This window comes from Passer domesticus, unplaced genomic scaffold, assembly GCF_036417665.1.
Source record: "Passer domesticus isolate bPasDom1 unplaced genomic scaffold, bPasDom1.hap1 HAP1_SCAFFOLD_58, whole genome shotgun sequence".
Classification (NCBI taxonomy): Eukaryota; Metazoa; Chordata; class Aves; order Passeriformes; family Passeridae; genus Passer; species Passer domesticus.
The window spans coordinates 411,488-435,079 of NW_026990164.1; positions in this window are offsets into that span (position 1 = coordinate 411,488).

Below are 23,592 nucleotides of genomic sequence, written 5' to 3' on the forward strand. Positions count from 1 at the left end.
TTGGTACCATGCACATCTGTGATGTGGCGAAAACTGGTACGACTTGGGCCACATGAATATGCTTCTGCTCTAGCTATCATGAAGTGGGATGACAGGGATGAGACCATGCTTAACACGGCAAAGAAGCTCCGAGCTTATGCAGATGCTGTACACGGCCCAACACATGCCAGAATCGCAGCAGTGGAAACACGTCTGCAGAGATTAGAGGATAAAATAGAGGAGAATCATAAGAAGCTCAGAGAGGAGATTAAAGAAGACCTTCTCCAAATCTCAGCAGTACAGATCAAAAGTTCTGGTACCCAACGCAGACGTTCCCCAGATAGAGAGAGAAAGTACACCCCACCAGCTGAGCTGTGGTTTTTCCTGCGCGATTATAGAAAAAACTTGAGGCTGTGGGATGGAAAATCCACCGCTGCTCTGGCCCGAAAGGTGCATGAATTGAAGGAATACAGAGCTCAGAGAAGAAGTTCCACCACAAGAAAAGCAAGTCCAGTTGCCCGTAGCCGAACTGCCAGGTATAATAATGATGATGACATGTCCGATCCCCTTGAAGGAACCTCTAAGATATATGCCCAAGAAAAGAAAGATAACCAAGCTTAGAAGAGCCCTGCCTCTAACCAGGTAGAGGCTGAGGATAATCGTGTTTTCTGGACAGTGTAGATTCGTTAGCCTGGCACATCAGAACCACAAGAGTATAAAGCTTTAGTCCACACTAGTGCACAGTGTACCTTAATTCCATCAAGACATGTAAGGACAGAATCCGTTTCTATCACTGGTGTAACAGGGAGATCACAAGACTTCACTTTAGTAGAAGCTGATGTGAGCTTGACTAGAAATGAGTAGAAGAAACATCCTATTGTGACTGGCCCAGAAGCCCCATGTATTTTGGGCATAAATTATCTCCAAAGTAGGTATTTCAAAGACCCAAAAAGACTGAAGTAGGCATTTAAGATAGTAGCTGTAGTGACAGAGGGCGTCCAGCAATTGAATACCTTGCCTAGACTATCTGAGAATCCATCTACAATAGAGCCTCTGAAGAGAAAAGAGCAACAGATACCGATTGCCACTTCCACAGTGCATCGTCGACAGTATAAAACCACTCAAGATGCTATGATTCCCATCCATAAGATGATCTGAAAGCTGGAGAGCCAAGGGGTAGTCAGCAAAACCCACTCACCCTTCAACAGCCCCATCTGGCCTGTGTGTAAATCTGAAGGAGAATGGAGACTGACGGTGGACTACCGTGCATTGAATGAAGTGACTCCATCACTGAGCGCTGCTGTGCCAGACATATTAGAGCTCCAGTACGAGCTTGAGTCCAAGGCAGCAAAGTGGTATGCCACTATTGATATTGCCAATGCATTTTTCTCCATTCCACTGGCAGCAGAATGCAGGCCTCAGTTTGCCTTCACCTAGAGAGGTGTGCAGTACACTTGGAACCGACTGCCCCAGGGGTGGAAGCACAGTCCTACCATCTGCCATGGACTGATCCAGAGTACACTAGAAAAGGGTGAAGCTCCAGAACATCTGCAATATATTGATGACATCATTGTATGGGGGAAGACAGCAGCAGAAGTGTTTGAGAAAGGACAAAAAATCATCCAGATTCTCTTAAAAGCTGGCTTTGCCATCAAGAAGAGCAAAGTCAAGGGACCTGCTCAAGAAATCCAGTTTCTGGGAGTGAAGTGGCAAGACGGACGGCGTCAGATTCCCACTGATGTCATCAACAAGATCACAGCAATGTCTCCACCATCCAACAAGAAGGAAACACAAGCTTTCCTAGGCACCATTGGTTTTTGGAGAATGCACATTCCTGAGTACAGTCAGATCGTGAGCCCTCTCTATCTAGTCACCTGTAAGAAGAACACTTTCCACTGGGGCCCTGAACAGCAGCAAGCCTTCGTCCAGATTAAGCAGGAGATCGCTCATGCAGTAGCCCTTAGCCCAGTCAAGACAAAACCAGATGTGAAAAATATGCTCTACTCTGCAGCCAGGAACCATGGTTTGTCCTGGAGCCTGTGGCAGAAGGTGCCTAGGGAGACTCGAGGCCAACCACTAAGATTTTGGAGTCGAAGCTACAGAGGGTCTGAAGCCAACAATACTCCAACAAAAAAAGAATTTTTAGCAGCCTATGAAGGAGTCCAAGCTGCCTCAAAAGTAATAAGCACTGAAGCACAACTCCTCCTGGCACCCCGACTACCAGTACTGGGGTGGATGTTCAAAGCAAAGGTTCCCTCTACCCACCATACCACCAGTGCTACATGGAATAAGTAGATTGCTCTCATAACACAGCGTGCCCGTATTGGAAAGCTGAACAACCCTGGGATTCTGGAAATAATTACAAACTAGCCAGAAGGTAAAAACTTCAGTCTCACTGATGAAGAAGAACAAGAAGTGACACGTGCTGAAAAAGCTCCACCATATAACCAATTGCCAGTGGAAGAAACACAATATGCTCTTTTTACTGATAGTTCCTGTCTCATGGTAAGAATGAATCAGAAGTAGAAAGCAGCCGTATGGAGCCCCACACAACAAGTTGCAGAGACAACTGAAAGAAAAAGTAGATCAGGCCAACTTGCTGAACTCAAAGCTGTTCAACTGGCCTTAGACATTGCTGAAAGAGAGAGGTGGCCAAAGCTCTACCTCTACACTAATTCATAGATAGTAGCCAGTGCTCTGTGGGGATGGCTGGAGAGGTGGAAAGAGGCTAATTGGCAGCGTAGAGGAAAACCAATCTGGGCTGTTGAAGAGTGGAAAGACATCGCTACCAGGGTAGGGAGGCTACCTGTGAAGGTCCGCCATGTAGATGCCCATGTCCCCAAGAGTAGAGCCAATGAGGAGCACCAAAACAATGAGCAGGTAGACCAGGCTGCAAAGATAGGGGTGTCCAAGATAGACCTAGATTGGGAGCACAAGGGAGAGTTATTCCTAGCTCGAGGGGCCCATGATGCCTCAGGTCATCAGGGTAGAGATGCCACCTATAAGTGGCACGAGACCGAGGGGTGGATTTAACCATGGACAGTATTTCTCAGGTTATCCACGACTGTGAGACGTGTGCTGCCATCAAACAGGCCAAGAGGGTGAAGCCCCTATGGTATGGTGGGCGGTGGTCCAAGTACAAGTATGGCGAGGCCTGGCAGATTGACTACATCACACTGCCCCAGACACGCCAAGGCAAGCGCTACGTGCTCACAATGGTAGAAGCCACCACAGGGTGGTTGGAGACCTACCCTGTGCCTCATGCTACTGCCCAGAACACCATCCTGCACCTGGAAAAGCAAGTCCTGTGGAGACATGGTACCCCTGAGAGGATTGAGTCAGACAACGGGACTCATTTCAAGAACAGCCTTATCAGCACCTGGGCCAGAGAATATGGCATTGAGTGGGTGTACCATATCCCCTACCATGCACCAGCTTCGGGAAAAGTGGAAAGGTAAAATGGGCTGCTAAAAACCACCTTAAAAGCCTTAGGTGAGGGATCTTTCAGAAATTGGGAGCAGCATCTGGCAACGGCCACCTGGTTAGTTAATACCCGAGGCTCTACTAACCGAGTGGGCCCTGCCCAATCAGAGCCTTTGCACAGAGTAGATGGAGACAAAGTCCCAGTGGTACATGTCAGGGGTTTGTTAGGGAAGACAGTTTGGATCAATCCTGCCTCGAGTACAGACAAACCCATTCGCGGGGTTGTTTTTGCTCAGGGACCAGGGTGCACATGGTGGATAATGCAAAAAGATGGAAGAACACGATGTGTACCTCAGGGAGATCTGATTGTTGGGTGAGAACCATGTATAAATATCACTGTTTGCTGAATGTTGCCACCATTGTCTGTCTATAGCTGTATATTAGATGTATAATGTATGTGTGTGTAGAGTTAGAATATATATTAGTTTTAGTAGTAAGGTGACGATATGAGGATAAGGGGTGGAATGTCCTGGGTTGACTATATGATGCTTTTATCCCCAATCGTCTTGTTCTGTTTATACTGAATAATAAGTTTTACACCTTTAAGACTCTCTTCCAGACAGTGAGGAGGGGAGGGAAGAAGCGCGCAGTTTGTTTTCAGACTGCTCTCAGTCCTCCACATTCCTGCTCCTGGACTGTGTTGTCTGCGGATGGACAGACAGCCGGACAGAGCTCCTTTTTTCCCTTTTTCTTGCTTTTAGTTAGTTTTAGCTAGCTGAGGCAAGGAAGTTCTCCGGATTGTGATTTTTTCCTTTTTTCTTGGACCTGTTCAAGCCTGCTCTGCACTGAACACCCAGAAGAGCACCGGCAGCTCCACCTGTGGCCCCCCTGGCTGGGCCTGGGCAGCAGCATTTCCAGCACCAGAGAGACTGATCAGAGACTGAGTGAGCCGAGCTGCAACCCGGGGAGGGGACTGTTCTGAGTTTGCTTTCCTTGGATCAGTGAGAAGTTTTATTGTTTAATATTGTTTGGTTTCTATTGTTTAATAAACAGGTTTCTTTCCACTTTTCTCCAAGGAGATATTTTCTCCCGAACCGGTTGGAGGGGGGAGGGGCAATTGAATCTGCTTTTGTAGAGAAGCCCATTTGGGAGTTATCTCCCAAACTTGCCCTAAACCAGGACACTGCATCAAATAAATCAACACATTTTGAGCAGAGGAGCAAGAGGATGCTCCTCTCCACAAATCCAGCCTGGGGACCAGGTATATGTCAAATCCCCTGGGGGAAAGCCTCTTATCCCAAAATGGAAAGGACTCTATTTGGTACTATTAATCACTTATACAGCCTTTAAAGCTTGAAGTGTTAACCTCTTGGCTACACTGTTCCAGAATTAAAAGACTTCTGCAAAAGGCAAGAGGAGTCCCCAGCTGGACCTCAGAAAGAACAGAAGAAACCAAGATGCGCTTCACACCATCATCATCATCTTCCCGATATTTCTGATCAGAATCCAAGCCACAGTAGGTGACTGTCACTACCATCATGATTGCTTGGCCTGCGAGATCCTGCTAGATGGAACATTCAAAAATATTTGGGACCTAATTGGCTAAAAGGGAATAATAAGGTAAAAACACTTTATGCTATTTTAAGGATTAATGACCAAGCAGTTGAAGATTGAGGAAAACCTGACTCCATGCCAGCCTTTCTTGTCCCACCTGAAAGCAGGACCTCTATGGCGTGTGAATTTGAAACTCACAAACCTCTTTTAGTTGTGATTATTACTGTGACCATGCACATCTGTGACCTTTCTAAAAAGCAGCGTGTGAATCCATTTTCATGTGATTCCTATCAGGATTTTTGTGCTATGCAAATTAAAATGGGAGACTATAACCTAGCACAAGATAGTTCCCTCCTTCTGCAGTGCACAGGTGGGGTGGGAGGACCATCATCACACAGAGATACAGGAATTGAGCCTGCCAGGAATGCAACCCAACAAATATTGTTTCCAGCAGGCAGCTCTTGTGCCACTAGAATAATAAATTGTCCTGTTGGTATGCTTAGTACATGGAACAGGTCTCACAGAGCATCTGCTTTTGAGAATTGAATTTCATTCTTGGCATATTCCAGGCCATCAGAAATAGTCACCAATCCAGTTGGAGGGGAAGCCGGGAGCACAATCATCCTGTTAGGGTATATCATGCCCAATGTCATGACCATGTGATGGCAACCCAGATATGAATGGAATCCTGACAGCACAACTACATCCTCTTATGGGCTGAGGTACTCAGAATACTCAGCCATTTGTACTGGGAAATTTAGTAAAGTAAGTGTCCTTTGTAATACTACCAGGGGCCAGTGGAAGGTTTCTGAAGGTTTCTGAAACGCTTGCCTAAAGGCAGGCAATGTATCTGAAGAAACCTGTTACCATGCCTTGGGTACTCGACAAGGAGCGAAACAGAACGGGTCACACAACAGGCATTTAAAATTAAAACAAACAACTTTACATGAGCAAACAATGGCATAGCACGGGACCCATGTGTGAAATAATATAGTCTCTCACTCTGTGGTAAGAAAAATAAATGAACAATTGTTGCTTCTAAATCCAAGGTACTCTCTGAAAATGCTGGATGTAAAGATACAGGCTAATAGATCCAAAATTAAACAGCAATACTACCCATTCATACAGCAAAGCCTAAAAGGCTGGGAGACATGGATGCATTCCCAGACACCAAATCATAGGTCTAAAAAAGGCTTAAGGGGATGGTTTGGGTCTGAACTGGGAATATGAAATTCTATTGATCAAGAAGTCTTAGCCAATAAATGAAGCACAGTGAGTTTTTATATTGGACAGACACAAACTCCTCTCAGATCAGCCCTGCTAACACTTGCCCAAACCCACAGCCTGGCAGCTAACCTATTAACCACCCTGGCCAACAATACACAGCAGGATTGTTTCCAGCAGTTGTTGGCTTTATGGGGAAACTACAGGGTAACATTTCTTTAGCATTTCAGTGTAGACCAGTTCAGCTGTGGCTACAGTCTGTAATCTCAGGAAAACTTAGAAAAAGGAGAGCTGGGGGAAATTACCATGAGAATTAACTAAATCATGCCTAAAAATGAAACCACAAAGGAGTTTGAAAAAGACTTCCACACTTGGTGGCAATTGGTCAGTTTCACATAGAATGAACAGAACCCTGCAGTCTTTTACATTAACCATTAAGAATGCAACAAAATACTGTGTAATTCCAATTTTGGCCTGTGTGAGATCTGCTTGCACAACTATTACCACAGATTCATTAAATGAAACTGCTAATGGTACTACCTTCTCTATTTGTAATTCACAACCAAAAGTGGATGTGACTTGAGCTGCACCACACAATAACTTCTCTTGAGATTATGCAGAATGTGTACGATGTGTATCATGAAGCACCCAAATTCCAAACTGGAAGGAACATTGATGTTCTAAAACAAATGCTGTACCAGCCTAATATAGAATGGCTAGTGGCAGAAGTCAAAAATGCATCTCACAGAGCCTTATGGACACTCAAACTGGTATCAAAGAAGTTACCAAAATCATCACCAAAATAGGGAAAGTTAGAGAACATCATGAGTCAGATGTCTTCTTGTGATGGACAAATCTGCAATCACCAACAGCTCCTCAGATTTTTAGCTTCCTCAGAAAACCTGTTCTACTTTTAAAAAAAATGAACCCTCCTCTAAACCATCATGAACCTATGGATGTGGTAGAAAATTAAAAGAGCAGCATAACAGTACATATGTCCTGTGGACTGTGGAGGGAATCTTGCAAAAGAATTTGCATCAGGATAAAGAGAAGGGGAGGATGAAACAAGGCCTTTGTTTGACACAAGCACAAGCAATTCACATAAGCAAACAAGTACTTAGCACAGACACAGGGAAGTACTTAGCACCAGTTAGCATAAGAAACACCTGGCAGGCCTAACTTGACAAGAGAGGGACTTGAAAAAAGCTTTAGACACATTCTAGCAGAAGAAGGAAGGGCAAGTAGGCAATGAGCTCTGTGCAGGGAAGCCATGAGGAAGAAGTGCTGCTTTAGGGCATGGAGACCGCTCTGGCCAGCGCCTGCACATCAGCTTCAAGTACAGGAATCTGACAGAATGTATTTCTAACCCCCTGCCTATGCAATCACCTCAGCAGGGTAAAGATGGATGGTATTTTTACACAATTCCTACATCAACCCACTGAAATTTATACATGGCAGAGAAGCATTTTGGTGGGGTGCAGACCCCTGCCCTCCAGTCAGCTCAAGAAAAGGGCTTTTGGTGGACAATGCATTTGTCTGCAGATTTCTTTGAATTAGGGAGACCCCTCGGGACTGCTGTATCCTGAGGGAACACCATGGGCCCTGACCTGTGCCTCAGCTTCCAGGACTGCTCTTGGCCAGCATCCTGACGTGGATGCAGGACAACTGCCAGGCACTGCTGGGACCCAGTGGGACAGGACCGGCTGTCTCGTGTCCACGGAGCCCCCCTCACACAGCCAGGGCCACCCCAAAACCAGACAAAGGCTCACGTGTCAGCAGAGAGGAGCAAGGAGCACTGGGCTCCTCTCAGGGGATCTCAGCGTGGTGCTCCAGTGGGAGGGGCAGGCAGGCCACCCACCTTCAGGGCATCCCCTGCATCAACAGGGCGTGCATTTTGTCCTTTTCATCCCTCCACACCAGAACCAGGCCTGACATCTCCTCCTCTGCAGTTTTTACACTTAGGACGTCATCTCACGCTTGGCCAGTGCATCAGATGAGGCCGCAATCGCTTCTGATACCACCTCCATGCCAACCACAGCTCCACTGTGTGCTGTTCGTCTTTCACAGGTTAACTTCCCATCAATTGACCAATCCATTGTTTCTCTCAAGGGTCACATTCCCACCAGTTCAACCATAAGGTTTCCTTCACTGTCTGTTCTTCATTATCTTGCTGACGTGCACAGCAGCAGATCAAATGTGGCAGGACCTTAGACACGACTTCACTCCTGACACACGGGCTCCTTGTGCCACTGCTGGCCTTCCGTGTGCTCAGCAGGATCCGTACCTGCACAGGGTTGTGGAACTGCACCTTCAGCACAGGGACCGTGCCAGCCTGAGCTGCCCTCGTTCCTCTGGGTCTGTGCACAAAACACGGCGTGGCAGAGAACGGCAGCAGGGGCCTGTGTGTCCCAGGGCCCTGGATTTGTTCTGCTGCAGCTCCACAGGGATGCAGGCAAAGTGAAGAAGCCAAACTGTTTATTCATGGAAGGCGAAGCAAAGGGTTGAGCTGGGTGGGGAAAAGGGGAAGGGCAGGATCTGAGGACTAGAGGGAAAGAGCCGTGAAAAGGGAGGGAGAATGGAGGGAAAAAGAAGGGATGGGCAGAGTCTGAGGGCTGGAGGGAGGGAGCTATCTATAAGCAGGGAGAGGGCTGAAGCCATGCAAGTTTCCCACAGGCTCAGCTGTGCCAATCATCAGCGGTGCCTGGAGCTCCAGCTGGTCTCTTCTGGTCTCAAGGCAGTCTCATCTTCCATGGCATTTGCAGGTCTTCTACAAACTCTGGTTCTTCTGTGCCAGTTCTGCAGCTCTCCCACTGACTATCTGTTGAACTAACATGTATGCCTGGGAAGGGCTGTCATCTCTCCTCAGGGCTTGAATGGCTGGAAGGGAGAGGAACAGAGCCACAGTCAGAGCCTGGATCGGTGGGAATCCTAGGAGACCGTCCTGCCAGGGCCATCCCACCCAGCTCTGGCCATGGCCACAAGAGAGGGGGTGTCAAGTGGATCCGCTGGCCACGAATCCCCCCCCCCCCCTTCTAGGCCATTCCCACTGACTAAGAAGATACCTTTGGGCAACTCAAAAGATTTCAAGAGATTTTCTAATGCTCTCCCAAAAAGATTGGGAGACTCCGTGAAACCTTGCGGTAGCACCGTCCACCCAAGCTGTTCCCTTCTACCTGTATCCGGATCTTCCCCCTCAAAGGCAAAATAATCTCTACTGCCCTCATACAAAGGGCAAGTCCAAAAGGCATCTTTCAAATCCACTACACCGTACCAGGTGTAATTAGGGGGCAATTGACTCAACAAAGGATATGGGTTAGCAACTATGGGAAAATGAGGAATAGTTCTTTGATTTATTGCCCTTAAATCTTGAACCAGTCCGTAGCTCCCGTCACATTTCTTTACCGGTAAAATGGGAGTATTATGGGGTGGCATGCAAGGTTCTAATATTCCTTGCCCTATTAAATTTTCAGTTACTTGTTTTAATCCCCTCCGGCCCTCCAGTGATATTGTTTATTGCTTCACTCAGATTGGTATTTCTGGATTTTGTATTTCAACTTGAATGGGCGGAATGTTCAACCTCCCTACTTCACCTGAATGCCAAAAGGTATTATTAATTTCCAGATTATCCTCTTCATTTAAAGAATAGATTTTGAGTTTTCCTTCACAGGGGTTTATCTGTATTCCCAAGGCTGTTGTTGAATCTCTGCCCAACAAATTATTCTCAGCCTCCGGGAGCAACAATAAGTCACTCACTCCAAATCTCTCATCTGTCTCTATTTGCACCCCTTTAAATACAGGAACTGCAAAAGCCTCTCCCTTAACTCCAATTACTGGAATTTTCTCCTGACTTATCTTACATCCCTGTGGTAATTTCCTTACTGTTGACCTAGAATCTCCCATGTCCACTAAAAATATAATTTCTTCACTATGGGGACCTAGTTTTAACTTTATCAAGGGCTCTTCTGGTTGTGTTTCAGTCCCCTTCATTAAATAGAGCCCCTGACCACCCTAATCTTCCTGAAAATTTTCCTCATCTTGCTGCTTTTTCCTACAACTTTTTTGTAGGTGTCCCTTTTTATGACAATAAAAACAGGTGGGTCCTGTACCCATAAAGGCAGGGCAAGAATTTTGGAAGTGTCCCTTCTTGTGGCAGAAAAAGCACGTGGGTCCTGGGTTTCTAAAAAGAGGACCTGACGTCTGCTGTTTGTTCTTTCCTGAGGGTTTTTCTCTATTCAAAGCTGCCTGCATTTCTTTAACTGCTGCCACCAAGGTTCTTGCATCTGCCCTCTGCTTCTCCTCATCCCTCTTTACATACACCTTTTGTGCTTCTCTCAGGAACTCCTGAAGCCCCCTGTCCCGCCAATCTTCTCATTTCTCCAGCTTCTTTCTGATGTCTCCCCAAGATTTCGCCACAAACCGAGGTTTGAAAAGAACCTGCCCAGCTGCAGAATCAGCATCTATACCTGAATATAATTGCAAGTCCTCCTTTCATCTCTCTAACCATGCTGCCGGGGACTCATCCTTTCTTTGATGCTCACTCAAAGCTTTTCCCATATTTTGTCCCCTGGGCACTGCCTCCCAAATTCCTCGAATAATTGTCCACTGAAGATCACTCATATTCTGCTTATGCCCCACATCCTGATTATTCCAATTTGGATCCTGCACAGGCCATTTCTGATCACCCCGCTCTGGTCCCTGATGTTCTCTGTCCCAAATCCTCATCCCTGCCTGTCAGATCATCTCTCTTTCTTCTCTGGTAAACAAAATTCCTAGGATAGACTGCAACTCCACCCGGGTATATGTGTTTGGTGCCAAAACCTCATCCAACTATTTTGCCACTCCAACAGGGTCCTCTGCATCTCGCCCATCTCCTTCTTAGACTCCCTGACATCCCCTGTATTTAGGGTTGCACTCACATAACTAATAGGTGGTCCCTGTCCTGCATTTGCCATTGGAACGCCTCTATGTGGGTAATAATCAATTTTCCCTTTCTTCCCCCTCATCTCCATCATTCTCCTCCCCTTGGCTCCCCCTGCCTCTGGTGCTGTGTGCCACTGGTTCCTCTTGAATAAGAGGTGCCTTTGGATTCACAGGGGGACCCTCAGGGACTTGAGGCTGAGCTAGCTGCTTAGGTTGTCCATAGGGGGGTGGGAGATGATTCAATGGGTTTCACGGCTCCTGCCTGTTCCTTTTGACCGCTTGCTCTTTGTATAATAAAGGATACAACGGGTAACCCTTACCTTCTTGCTTCTGAACAACAAACCCACTTCTCCCCTCAGGGATCTGTAAGGCAGCATACTCACTCTCTTCCTGATTAACAGGCTCTTTGGAATTCACATATATATTTAGAGCCTGGCAAATCCAATCCTCAAATAATCTAAACTTAGGCCAATAGAAATTATTTTTCTGGATCATTTCCTTTGTCTATTCAAACATACAATACTTAATCATTTTCTGCTGACTTTTTCCCCTTTGGGATTCTCATTCATCTTAAAACTCTATCATCATCCCCAGCGGGCTGTCTTGAGGAATGCTCTCTTCTTGAGAATTTCCTTCACTGTCCTCAGATCCTCCAAATTCCTGTGAATTTTTCACACAATCCGCAGCCCCTGGGTTTAGGCACTTACTTTTTCCCTGACTTATCCCTTGCGGCACCAAACTCCAGTAGCAGGAGAATCTTGGTTTCTCACACTCATCCCGTGCTTCCACTGCCTCACTTATTCCTCTGTCACACTACCTTCTCAAACTACTTGTTCTACACCTATTGATTTTTCTCTCTTTCTCAATCTATTTCCACTTCTCTTTTTTAATTTTCTCCTTCTTTCTCAATCTATTTCTACCTTCCTTTCTTCATTTATTTTACACTTTTCTGGTTACCTCTTCTCACTATTTCATCACATACTAAACCTCTAGCTATCAACTCTTCAAAGGAAATGGAACTAATTCAATCACTCTTCTCCTTAGTCTCCTTACTGAGTCACTCTCCTGCTCAAGGACCTTCCCACAGGTTCTTGGACCTTCCAAGGGAATCCCTTCCTTCCTTGGTCAATCCCTCCCAGGGGCCTCCCTTGTTCACTTCTTGCTTTCTTCCTTTCTCGGCCGGTCTCCTGGCGGAGATCTCGCAAACGCGGTACCGGCAGCTCCCACTCACTTCGGGGGTCCAAGGCTGCCCAGCCCCCATCTCAGATACTCCACACACACTCACACATGCACACAGCAGCCCCCCAGACCCAAAACCTCGTGATACTCACAGCCTCCTTTCCTCACGAGGGTCTTGGTGCACAAAGAAGTTTTATATGGCTACTCCCTTTCTCCTCTAAGCCGCTACTCTGATAGGAGCCTCATTTGCGCGCTCATAATAACTAATTTGCTTATGCGTTATTGGAATTAAGGCTCTCTTTTCCAAGGGAGACTGGTCTAGTCTCAGGACCACTTAAAAGTCTGGTGGTGGGGAGCTCCTTTCCCGAGGGCTACCCATCTCCCCGGGACTTGGAGAGCCTTCCTGGGTGTCGGCACCAAAATTGTTGTATTTGCCTTTCTTCAGCCCCTCTGGGCTCAGAGTTGCTGCTCTTCTGGCTCAATCCTGCCTAAAGCCAGAGAGCTCGGCCTCCCCCACACCAACAGGAACAAGACTCGGCAAGCAGGCACTGGAGCTCAGTGCCTAAGGCTGAGGGGCCGCGGGCTCCAGTCTCGAGCACAGGGAGGGCACACGCCCAGCCCCACAACTCCTGGCCTCACAGCCCTGAAAGGCCGGGACCAGGGTTCCACACCTGATGCCAGGGGTTCCCTCCAAACGCCCACTGAGGAAGCGCCAGAGCAGCCGGCTGTCAGGAACAAGGCGGCTGCCAGGGCGCTGCTCATGGCCTCTGACACCCAATTGCTCAGGGCTTCCCAGTGCCCCAGCCCCTCAGGCTCTCCCCCAGCCCGGCCAAGCTGCCCGGCAGCAGCGCCACAGCCCCACAGGAGCTCCAGAGGAGCCCCAGCCAGAGGCACCTGGGAGCCCTCAGCAATGCAGCCAGCAGCACACGGCCAGGAGGACACGGATGGCGCTTCCTGCCTGCCACAGGCCTTGTGGCCATCTCCAGGCACCGCTCCAGCATGGATCCCCGCAGCGCCAGCCCTGCCCACCCGCTCTGCCGGCAGCACAAAGGCTTCAGCAGAACCACCACAGGCCAAGGGGCTTCTGGCCATTGTCCCTGCAGCACTGCACGCCTGGGCAGCTGGCTGAGTGCAAGCACCATTTTCCCCCTCCTCATCTATGCCCTGTGGATGCAGGGCAGCAAAAGAAACATCCTGGAGCCTGTGTATTATAACGCATTCTATATTTATAAAGTAAAAGCAAACAAAAAGGAGAACATTTTAGAAGAAAAAAAAATTCCCCATTACTCAGGGTCCCAGCAAAAAGAGCCTCTGGGATTAGTTCTCCACTGAGCTCCAGCAGCTCAGCCTGCGGAGACGCGAGAGACGCGGCCGAGCCTTCCACACCCTGCGCAGCTGATCTTGCAGCCTCTGGAACCTGGAGACTGGAGCCCGCTCTGCTGACCTCAGGATGCACAAGGTTTCAAGGGCCAGGCTTCCGACACCAAGGCTGATGTCACTGGCCATTTCTTCAAGGGCTGCAAGAGAAAGGAACAGAGTCACGGTCAGAACCTGGACCTGTGGGGATGCGAGCAGAGTCCCCTGTCAGGGCCATCCCAGCCGGCTCTTGCCATGGCCAGGAGGGAGCAGGGACCAAGGGGATCAGCCTGAAGCTGCTGGCTATGGATCCTCCACGTGGCCCTGAAATCTGTGTGTGCTCTGCCCAGACCAGCCTTCCTCTGCACCGGGAGCAGAGCCCTCCACAGCTGGGGCAGGGCTTGCAGGTCTTCACCCGCCAACCACTGGTGTCAGCCCGCTGCCCTCACTCACCAGTGTAGATCATCAGGAGCTCTCCTGGCTGCCCCCTCAGGTGCCGCCCGGCCACCCCTGTGAACACAGAGCCTGTCACGGCGGCAGCGGCACAGCTCCCTGCCAGCGGCGCTGCCAGCGCTGCGGCCACACGCCCTGCTGGCCCGGCAGGGCTCAGCCCGGGCCCTTGCCGCACGCTGCCGCCCAAGGGCACGGCTGCCAGAGGGCGGCAGCAGCGCCCGGGCCAGGCGGGGCTCCACGGCGCCGGGCCCGGATGGCGCTGCCGGGGCAGCGGGCGGGGCTGGGGCCGAGCTGCGGCGGGCCGGGGAGGGAGCCCGGCCTCGGGGCTCACCCATGAACCTGATGGCCGCCTCTCGCAGGGGCTCCTGGGGGCTCTCCAGGTAGCGCAGGGCCCGGCGCAGCTGCTCGGCCGCTCGGCTCGTGTCCTCTGCCAGCTGCAGAGAGCGGCAGCAGGGAAGGCTCGGCGCGGGCTCAGCCCCTGTGGCGGGCGCTCCCTGCGCCCAGCCCCGGCCTCCCCTGCCCGCACAGCCCTGAGGCGCGGCCAGCAGCCGCTGGCGCCGGGCTCCGCAGGGGGCAGAGGGCCGGCTGCTGCCCGGGGAGCCGCGGGGCCGCCCCGCAGCCCCGCCGCGCCGGGGCTCCATGGGCACCCGGCTCGGGCCCACAGCAGCCTGGAGAAGAGCCCGCGCGGCCTCTGGGAGCAGCGGCGGGCAGGGGCACAGCTGCCAGCCCCGCACACTGAGCACCGCGCTCAGGGGCCTTCTCCAGGCTGAGGTTGGGGATTCTCGGTCGTCCTTACCAGGCACTTGCTGAACTTCCACAGTTTTTCCTCCTTCACCAGCTTTTTTATATCCCTCCTCTTCAGGAACTTGGCTGCACAAAGCAGCGTTTCCCGAGAACACTGGAGAGCAGCAGAAACGTGGAGATGGCCCCACAGCCCAGGGCACAGGAGCATCCCAATGCCACAGCCTGGGGGAGGCTGCAGCCTGCAAGGCGCCAGGACAGGAGGCAGCCCAGCCCCCTGCCAGGGAGACAGCAGCCGGCCACAAGTCCTCACCTCAGCAACAATCTGATTCTCATCATGGCAGTGGAAGTAGAGTGGCAGCAGGCTGTGGTGCACGGGTGACTTCAGGGCATGTTTTCCATTTTCCGTTAATAACTCCAGCATCTCTTGAAAGACCATCATGGAGCTCAGCTGCACCTGGCTATCGTCCTGTATGAAAGCAAGAACAAAAGAGCTCAGCATCAGCTGCTTCGGGCCCCGCAGGGCACAGGCCTGCATCTCCACAGGGCACCAAGTGCCCGGGCAGCAGCCAGTGGCCGTGGCTGTGGGCACAGAGCCTTACGCGGTCAAAGAGTGGCAGGAGCGCCTCAGCCAGCTGCAGGGCGAGGGAGCTGGGTATTGGGGTACCATTATCCAGGAATAAATATCTGAGTAGGAGAATGGTCATCCTGATCACGTCACTATCATTTTCCTCCAGGAGCTCCACAAGACTTTCAGTCAGGCTCCACATTTTTTCAGCCTGTGTGGAACACAAGTTTGTGAAAGGCCACCCGGCTGCAGCAGGGCCTAGAGGCCAAAGCCTGTCCTGAAGCACTCGGGCAGCTGAAGCGGGAGGCAGGAGAGCTGGGAGCAGCTGCCCCGGGCCCAAAGCCCAGCCAAGCCCAAGTGACAGCGTTTTCCAGCCCCACACTGCCGGCAGGGCTTCAGCCACTGCCCCCTTCTCACCATCAAGGGATTCTTGCCCAGCACCACGAGGCCTCGGAGTGCCAAGTGACGCCTCTCCCCGTCCTCGCTCCGCAGGTTCTTTGTCATGATCTCCAGAACACTGTCGCTGCATTCCCTCAAGTCCAGGCACTCGAGGACCTGAAAGGCACAGGGCAGTGACAGGGCACCTGGCCAGCAGCAGCCCGGAACCGCACAGGGCTGGGCCCAGGCAGCAGCACAGGGCACGGGCACCGTCCCAGGCAGCTGCGGCTACGAGAGGGCAGAGAGCTGGGAGGCAGCTCAGCCAGGCAGCGCTGGCCTTCAGGCTCACCTCCACAATGAACGCCAGGGCAGGGAAATCCCAGTATGGCATCTCTTTGCTGAGCAGGCCAAGCAGGTAGAATGCAATCCCACAACAAAAGTGTATGGATGACAGGCGAATTTCTCTGACAAGAGGAAAAAGGAAACAAGACCCTGAGCCAGTGGGGCAAACCTCTGCCAGGAGTGACACACACAGTTCACATCTTTCCTCACCACCCTCCCAGCAAGGGGCCCTGGGCCATTTGGGAGTTGTTTGCTCCAGAGCAGCCTCCTCTCCCAGCCTTTTCCAGTCTGCTTGGCCATCCCTCAGTGACAAGGGCCTCTGGCCCACAGCCACAGGGACTGTGTGGGGCTCCCTGGGCACAGAGCACAAGTGGCTGGAGCAATGGGGAGAAGGGGGTCTCACCTGGCCAGCAGACCCACGGCATAGTGGTGGGTGTCAGCACAGAGCAGTGTGTCCCAGGCACCCTTGCGTTCCATTGCCACCACCACATCCTCACAGCGGAGAAGGCAGAGCAGGGACTTGAGGGTCCGCACTGCAAACCTGTGTGCAGAGCAAAGCCCAGGTCACACTGGGAGCACTGGCTCCTTCCCAGGCCACGTGGCAGGGACAGGAGCTCTAGGATGGAGCACCTGTTGGGGCTGGTGGCAAGGCCGTGTTCTTCCTGGCATCCCTTCCAGAAGGTATCCACCTCTTCTGGCATATCCAGAGTGCTGAAGAACACTTGGAAGAGCAGGTGCACAAACAGGTGTGGGAAATACACCTTCATTATACGTGGGATGCAGGGCACCTGGAGGACCTTCCACATCACCAGAGTTGCCTGCAAAGGACAAAGGCCCAGAGAGAGCGCTCAGTGCCGAGGTGTCTGTGTGGCAGGGCCCGAGCGTGGCAGGGAGAGACCTGGAGAGACGCGGGGGGAGCAGGGGGCCTGGTGGCCCTGAAGCTGCCCCTGGGCCAGGTTTCAGGCCAGTGCCTGAGGCAGGGAGATGCAGTGGGGGAAGGAGGATGGAGAGCTGCTGGAGAGGCAGCCTTGGGGCCAGCAAAGGCCACTTGCAGAAACTCACAGCCAGGGCAAAGACACCCGTTTTGTCCCCATCGGAGGTGCACGTGCTGTGCTCCGGCCAGCTCCCCAGCACATCCAGGAGCACCAGCTGTGCCAGCTCCGCAGTCCTGCTTGAGCCCATGATGGTTTTCCACATGGCCGCGGCAGCTCTGCAGGGTTAGAGCTCTGTCTCAGGGGGGTGTCAGACACAGCACCGCTGGGAGCTGAGCTGGCTGCCAGTTCTGCCTCTGCCCTCTGCCCCTGGCCAGTAGCAGCCAGGCAGCCCAGCCCTGTGGGGACAGAGCCCTGAGGGGCAGGGAGGGAGCACGGCAGCAGGCTCGGGGGCTGACATGCCAGGGCTGGGAAAGGGAGCAGCCAGAGGGCCCTGGAGGTCTCTGCTGCTCAGACACCTGGGCCAGGCTGTGCAGGGTGATGGGCTGGGGAGCCCTGAGCCCTCTGGGCAGCTGGGCCCTTACCTGTCACAGGACGGGGCCACACGCAGGAGCGTCATGACCGCGTCATTTGTCAGTGCTTCAGTGAGATCCAGCAGGGCCATGTCCAGCCTGTGCTCAGCGGAATCATTGGCCAAGAGCCACTGGTGGATGTACCTCACCATGGCGGGCACCTGGAGAAGGCACAGGGAGACTTGGAAAGCTGCCAGAGGGAGCAACGTCCCCAGCTTCCCCAGAGATGTTCTTCCCATCCCACCACACTGTGATGGCCTCAAAGGCTCACAAGGACCAGCAGGTGTGGCTGGGGAGGCCAAGGAGTTCCTGGGAGGATCAAACGCTGGCCACAGGCTGCTTACTTGCTTTGGATGGTAACAATCTTCCTCTACAAGCATATACAGCAGGGCAGCACTGGTCTTGCTTTGGAAGATGGGCGAGTATGGTCTGTACGCAGCGCCCCTGGTGATGGTCTCTTCCTGCCGAATCCTCTTGATGAATTTGCAAACGAGCTGTAGGAGAAGGGCAAGAAGCCAGGGATGTTCCATGGAGTGCTCCACACACGGTGCTCGGTTGAGCAGGGACAGCAGGCCCAGCCCAGGTGGGCATGGCTGCAGGTACCTGCGCTGTTCTGTGGAAGCGGCCACGGCTGGATTGCTGCTCTTGTGTGCGCTCCATGGCTGCATCTGGCAAAGAGCAAGTACAGCCAGAGCTGAGGGGCTGTGGGAGAGGCCGGAGAACACAGCCCAGCCCTGCGCTCCCCAGGCAGGGACAGCCCCGGGATGCCCCAGGGGGATGGAGCACGGCCAGTGCGGGGTGTCTGCCTGGGCCCTCTTCTGTCCTGTCCATGGGCATTTCCCCAGGGGATGGGATGGGACGGGACGGGACGGGACGGGACGGGACGGGACGGGATGGGATGGGATGGGATGGGATGGGATGGGATGGGATGGGATATGCCACAGGATGGGGCCAAGCTGGCTGCAGGCTCCAGTCCTATGGCCCAACTCTGCCACTCACCCTCCTGTGGTGGATGGAATGGCACCACCTCTTCTGTCTCCTGTCCTGGGTCAGCTCCAGAGCCTTCTTCCTCCTCCTCCACCCAGGCCATCCTAGGGTCTCTTGGGGGTCTCTGCTCCATGTCAGTGACTGGAGCTAGTAGCAGGACAGATGCCTTGGAAATGCTCCAGAGCACCAAGTCCCACGCTCTGCCCTCGAGGGCACCTGCAGAACAGAAGCCTCGGAAGGCCACAGGTCACCAGGTCCTGAGTCTGGCCTTGAGGTCAGCTGCAGGAACAACGCCTCAAAAAAGCTCCAGGTCAGACAGGAACGAGTGCGCTGTGCGGGGGCTCCTCACAGCACCGCTCTGTCCTGTCCTGTCCCGTCGCCTGCTCCAAGCGCTGTGGAGTGTTCTTGTCACTGCCAGCTTCTATGTCACCACGTGTCACAAAGGACACACTCCTCCATTCCATGCCACCGTGACCGTGCTGCAGCGTGTCACAAAGGAACCTTGCACACACTGCCACCTGCCCTGGGGCCGCCCCCAGCCCACCCAAAGTGGCCCCGGTTGGAAGGAATCCCTGGCCCCAAGTGTCTAAGGCAGCCCGACAGGATCTTTAGGAAGGGCTCAGCCCATCAGCAAAGGCTGCCCTGCTCTGCGGGCTCAGGGCAGCAGAAGGAGCCCCCAGGGCTGCCGAGGCAGCCGCGCTGGCAACGGCACGGGGCCTTCCAGGGAAGCTGGCATGGCCTCCTTGGGACACGTCCTGGCTGCTGGCCATCCTAAACCCGCGGCTGTGACAGGCACAGGGAACGTGTGGGCCAGGGCACCAATGCTGCTCTGAGCCCTGGGGCCCGGGCAGCGCTGCCATCAGCAGGTGTGGCAGAGTCCCCGCCCAAGCAGAGCTGCCACCCCCCGAGCCCTGGCAGCGCTGCTGCCCCTCTCCTGCCCCAGAGACCTGTGCCCCGGGGGGCTTGTGTGCCACAGGGAGCCAAAGCCCACGTGCACTGGGGGCTGTGCTCCTCCCTGCAGGGGCTGTTGGCAGCAGCACCTGGAGCTCTGCTGCAACACTTGGTGTCTGTCAGAAGCTCTTACTACATGCTGGAAGTGTTTTCTCATTAAAGTAATTTCCTGCAGTACAAAAGCCTCTTTACCGTGATGACACAGAAGAATCTGGCATTAAAGACTCCTCACTTCAGGAAAGCTTTACTTTCCATTTCTCAACTCAAGTAGTTCCAAAAAAGTTGCAAACTCCCCCAATCAATTGTGATGGCCTGAGAACATGAGAGTTGGAAATTGCCTTCCCCTCTCAAAGCAGCAACTCATGTGCCTTGATGTCATGCATAGGGAGTCACTTTACAAACATCACACTACCCAGAGGTGAACAGAAGGCCATTCTTTGCTTTCAAATGGTTTTCAATGAACGGATGGTAACATCCTCATTCCCTTAAGGAATAGAAGCTCTAAAAGAATGCAAGTCCTCTTCTTCCCTGCAGGATAATCAGGTCCATGAACAGACATAGTCACAGGTATTCTTTCTGCCCTCCATAACCAATGGTCCACCAAACCACAGATGCTGTCTTCAAACTGACTCCAATTCCAGCCTAGACCTCTCCCCTTCCAGACAACTCCTTCCCCAACCTGCCCCCCAATACCAGTCCCCCCAAACACCCGCACAGGAGCCCTCAACACCCCGCCAGCACCCCCAGCTGTCCCTGTCCCTCCGCAGAGATTTCCCAGCCTCCAGCAGACCCCCTGGTTCCCTGCACGTGCCGTGGGATGGCCCTCAGGAGGATCTGCTCCAAGGCCTTTCCCGGGAGCAAGCTCAGGCTGCCAGGCCCATGGTTCCTGGATCATCCTTCCCACCGAGCCTTCCTGTGCACGGCTGTTCCCTTGGCACATTTGCGCTCGGCTGGGACTTCTCCACTCAGCCAGGGCTGCTGCTAAAGGATGGAGAGCAGCCTGGCAAGCTCTTCCTCCAGCTGCCTCTTTCCTCTTGGGGGAGGTAGAACATTCCACAGGCAAGAAACTGGTGCCTCCACAGACCCTGGATCCATGCTGGGACAGACAAGGATGTGAAGTATGTCATATGGAAAAACTCTTTATCACTAACCGCTCGCATTTGTTCTGTCTGTTCCTTTGTTACCCGTGGTATAAAGCAATACTCACTCGTTTGTCATACACAGAGGCCCCCGCCTACACAGCTCATTCACACCATGTGGGTTCAAGTCTGATGGGTGCCTTGCACAGGTGGCACAGGGAGTCCCACCTACACGGTCCCGGGTCAGGGGTGAGCGTCCCCTTGGTGGGTTAGAGTCCCAGAGTTCGGGAGTGGTATGCTAACTGGCATTGATTAAATGTGGCTGGAATTTGGATTGGGAGCTGGTTTAGAGAGTTTATTAAGTCTGGTATAATATCGTGTGTGTGTCCATGTGTTAAATCTGTCAATGCATCATCGTTTATTCTTTCCTTATGTGAAGATAAGGAAGGGAATGTGCTCAACACTGTTACCTTTTTCCTTTGGGGATGGAATGCTATTAATTGGAGTAGAAGTAGTCAGAAAATTGAGTGTGTGTTCCAAGGTTCATCTCTAAGAATGCAAGAAGTGGAGACACAGTCTCAGAGGGAAACAGCGTTGTATGGTTGTCCTGGGTTGACTATATGATGCTTTTATCCCCAGTCGTCTTGTTCTGTTTATACTGAATAATAAGTTTTACACCTTTAAGATTCTCTTCCAGACAGTGAAGAAGGGAGGGAAGAAGCGCGCAGTTTGTTTTCAGACTGCTCTCACTCCTACACAATCCTGCTCCTGGACTGTGTTGTCTGCAGATGGACAGACAGACGGACAGAGCTCCTTTTTTCCTCTTTTTTTTTTTTTTTTTTTTTTTTTTGCTTTTAGTTAGTTTTAGCTAGCTGAGGCAAAGAAGTTCCCTGGACTGTGATTTTTCCTTTTTCTTGCACCTGTTCAAGCCTGCTCTGGACTGAACACCCAGAAGAGCACCGACAGCTCCACCTGTGGCCCCCTGGCCGGGCCTGGGCCGCGGCGTTTCCAGCACCAGAGAGACTGATCAGAGACTGAGTGAGCCGAGCTGCAACCCGGGGAGGGGACTGTTCTGAGTTTGCTTTTTTTTGTTTTTTTGGAGTAGCGAGAAGTTTTATTGTTTAATATTGTTTGGGTTCTATTGTTTAATAAACAGGTTTCTTTCCACTTTTTCTCCAAGGGGGTATTTTCTCCCAAACTGTTTGGAGGGGGGAGGGGCAATTGGAGCTGCTTTTGTAGAGAAGCCCCTTTGGGGGTTATGTCCCAAACAAGACCCGAACCAGGACAATGGTCTTGCAGATTGGAAATTGAAATTGATTGTCTAGAGAACTTAAAATACTCTCAGGAGGTTCTGGAGGACATAGGTCCCTGGCAGCCTAGCTGGGAATTTTTCCAGCAATAGGATGATATCTTTTGGATGCTTGGAGCACCTTAAGCACTCAGACAATTTTCTAGTTTGTGGGAAAGCCCCTAAGTACCCTTTTGTGTTGTATGAAAGAGTGTGAATATGTGGAACTGCATTTGCATTGTCACCCAGAGGGGCTTGGCAGGTGAGGGACAAGGAAGAAGTAGATGGTGAGAAAGGCCAGAGTGACTCTGACACAAATGAGATTTACAATCTGACAGGAACCAAGTGCAGGAGCTCTACCTGCATTTCCATTTTCTGATGACGGGAGTGGCAGGGAAAGCAAAGTGGCTGATGCCCTATGCTCCTTGTAACCCTCTGATCCCTTGTTTGTTGTGTAGGGGGCATAGAGATTGCAGTCCTTGTAGTGGCCCAAACAATTGGCCCATAGAAGAGAGCAATAGCCTACTTCTCAAAACAACTGGATGAAGTGAGTAGGGGACAGCCTGACTGTGAGCAGTTGCTGCTCTTGTTTCAAACATCCAAGAAGCCTGAGAATTCACTCGAGGTCAACAAATAATTGTATTTATCTCACATTCAGTAGCAGCACTTCTGGAGCAAAAGGGTGGGCGTTGGCTTTCACCCTCCAGATTGCTTAAACATCAGGCAATTTTGGTGGAACAATGTGGTATTACCAAACTAATCTCTTCTCTAGTTAATCCAGCAGCATTCCTGGCCACTCACCAGACAGACAAGGAACCTTTGTAGCATGACTCTATCAAGACCATGAAGTCCACTTTATTCCAGCTGCCCAGATCTTAAAGAAAGCCCAAATCCAGGAGCAGAATCTCAGTACAAAGATGGGAGTAGCTTTGTAAGAGCAGATCAGTGAAAATCAGGATATACAATTAGCATGGAGCAAGTCAGCTCAGAAGGCAGAGATAATCACTTTAAGCTGTACCTTCTGACCAGCCTGAGGAAAAAGGATCAATATATGAACAGATTCCAAGTATGCCTTCAGAGTAATATGTGCCATGAAGCAGTTTGCAAAGAAAAGGACTATTGACAGCTCAAGGAAAGCAAATTAAGCATCAAGAAGAAATCTTAAAATTGCTGGAGGCAGTACTAGTACCTCAAGAGGTTGCAGTTATGCACTGCAAAGGACATCAGAAAGGAGAAACAGACCCCAAAAGGGGCAACAGGTTGCAAAAAGAGCAGCAGAACAAAGCCATGCTGAGTTTTGGGCACTAATTCCCAAAGGTAAGGAACAATATGACAATGATGTATGTCGTATAAGATCTAGAATTAGCAAGGAATTTATGAGCAGAATGGAAACATATTGTTTTCGCAACTCCTCAGGTATAGACAGTTATACCTGAAAAAGCATTGTGAAAATTAATTACAGATGAACATAATTGTATACACTGGGAAGAGGATGCCTTACAGAATTATTTGAGAAGGACAAGAGTAAGATGCAACCTGTACTCTAGTGGAAAGCTGGTAACCCAAGGGTGTGAAATGATGTCTTAGAACCAATCCACAAACTAGGACTAGAGTTGAGCTTGGCATAGTAGACAAGGGACAATATCCTGGACAGCACTGGAAAGTT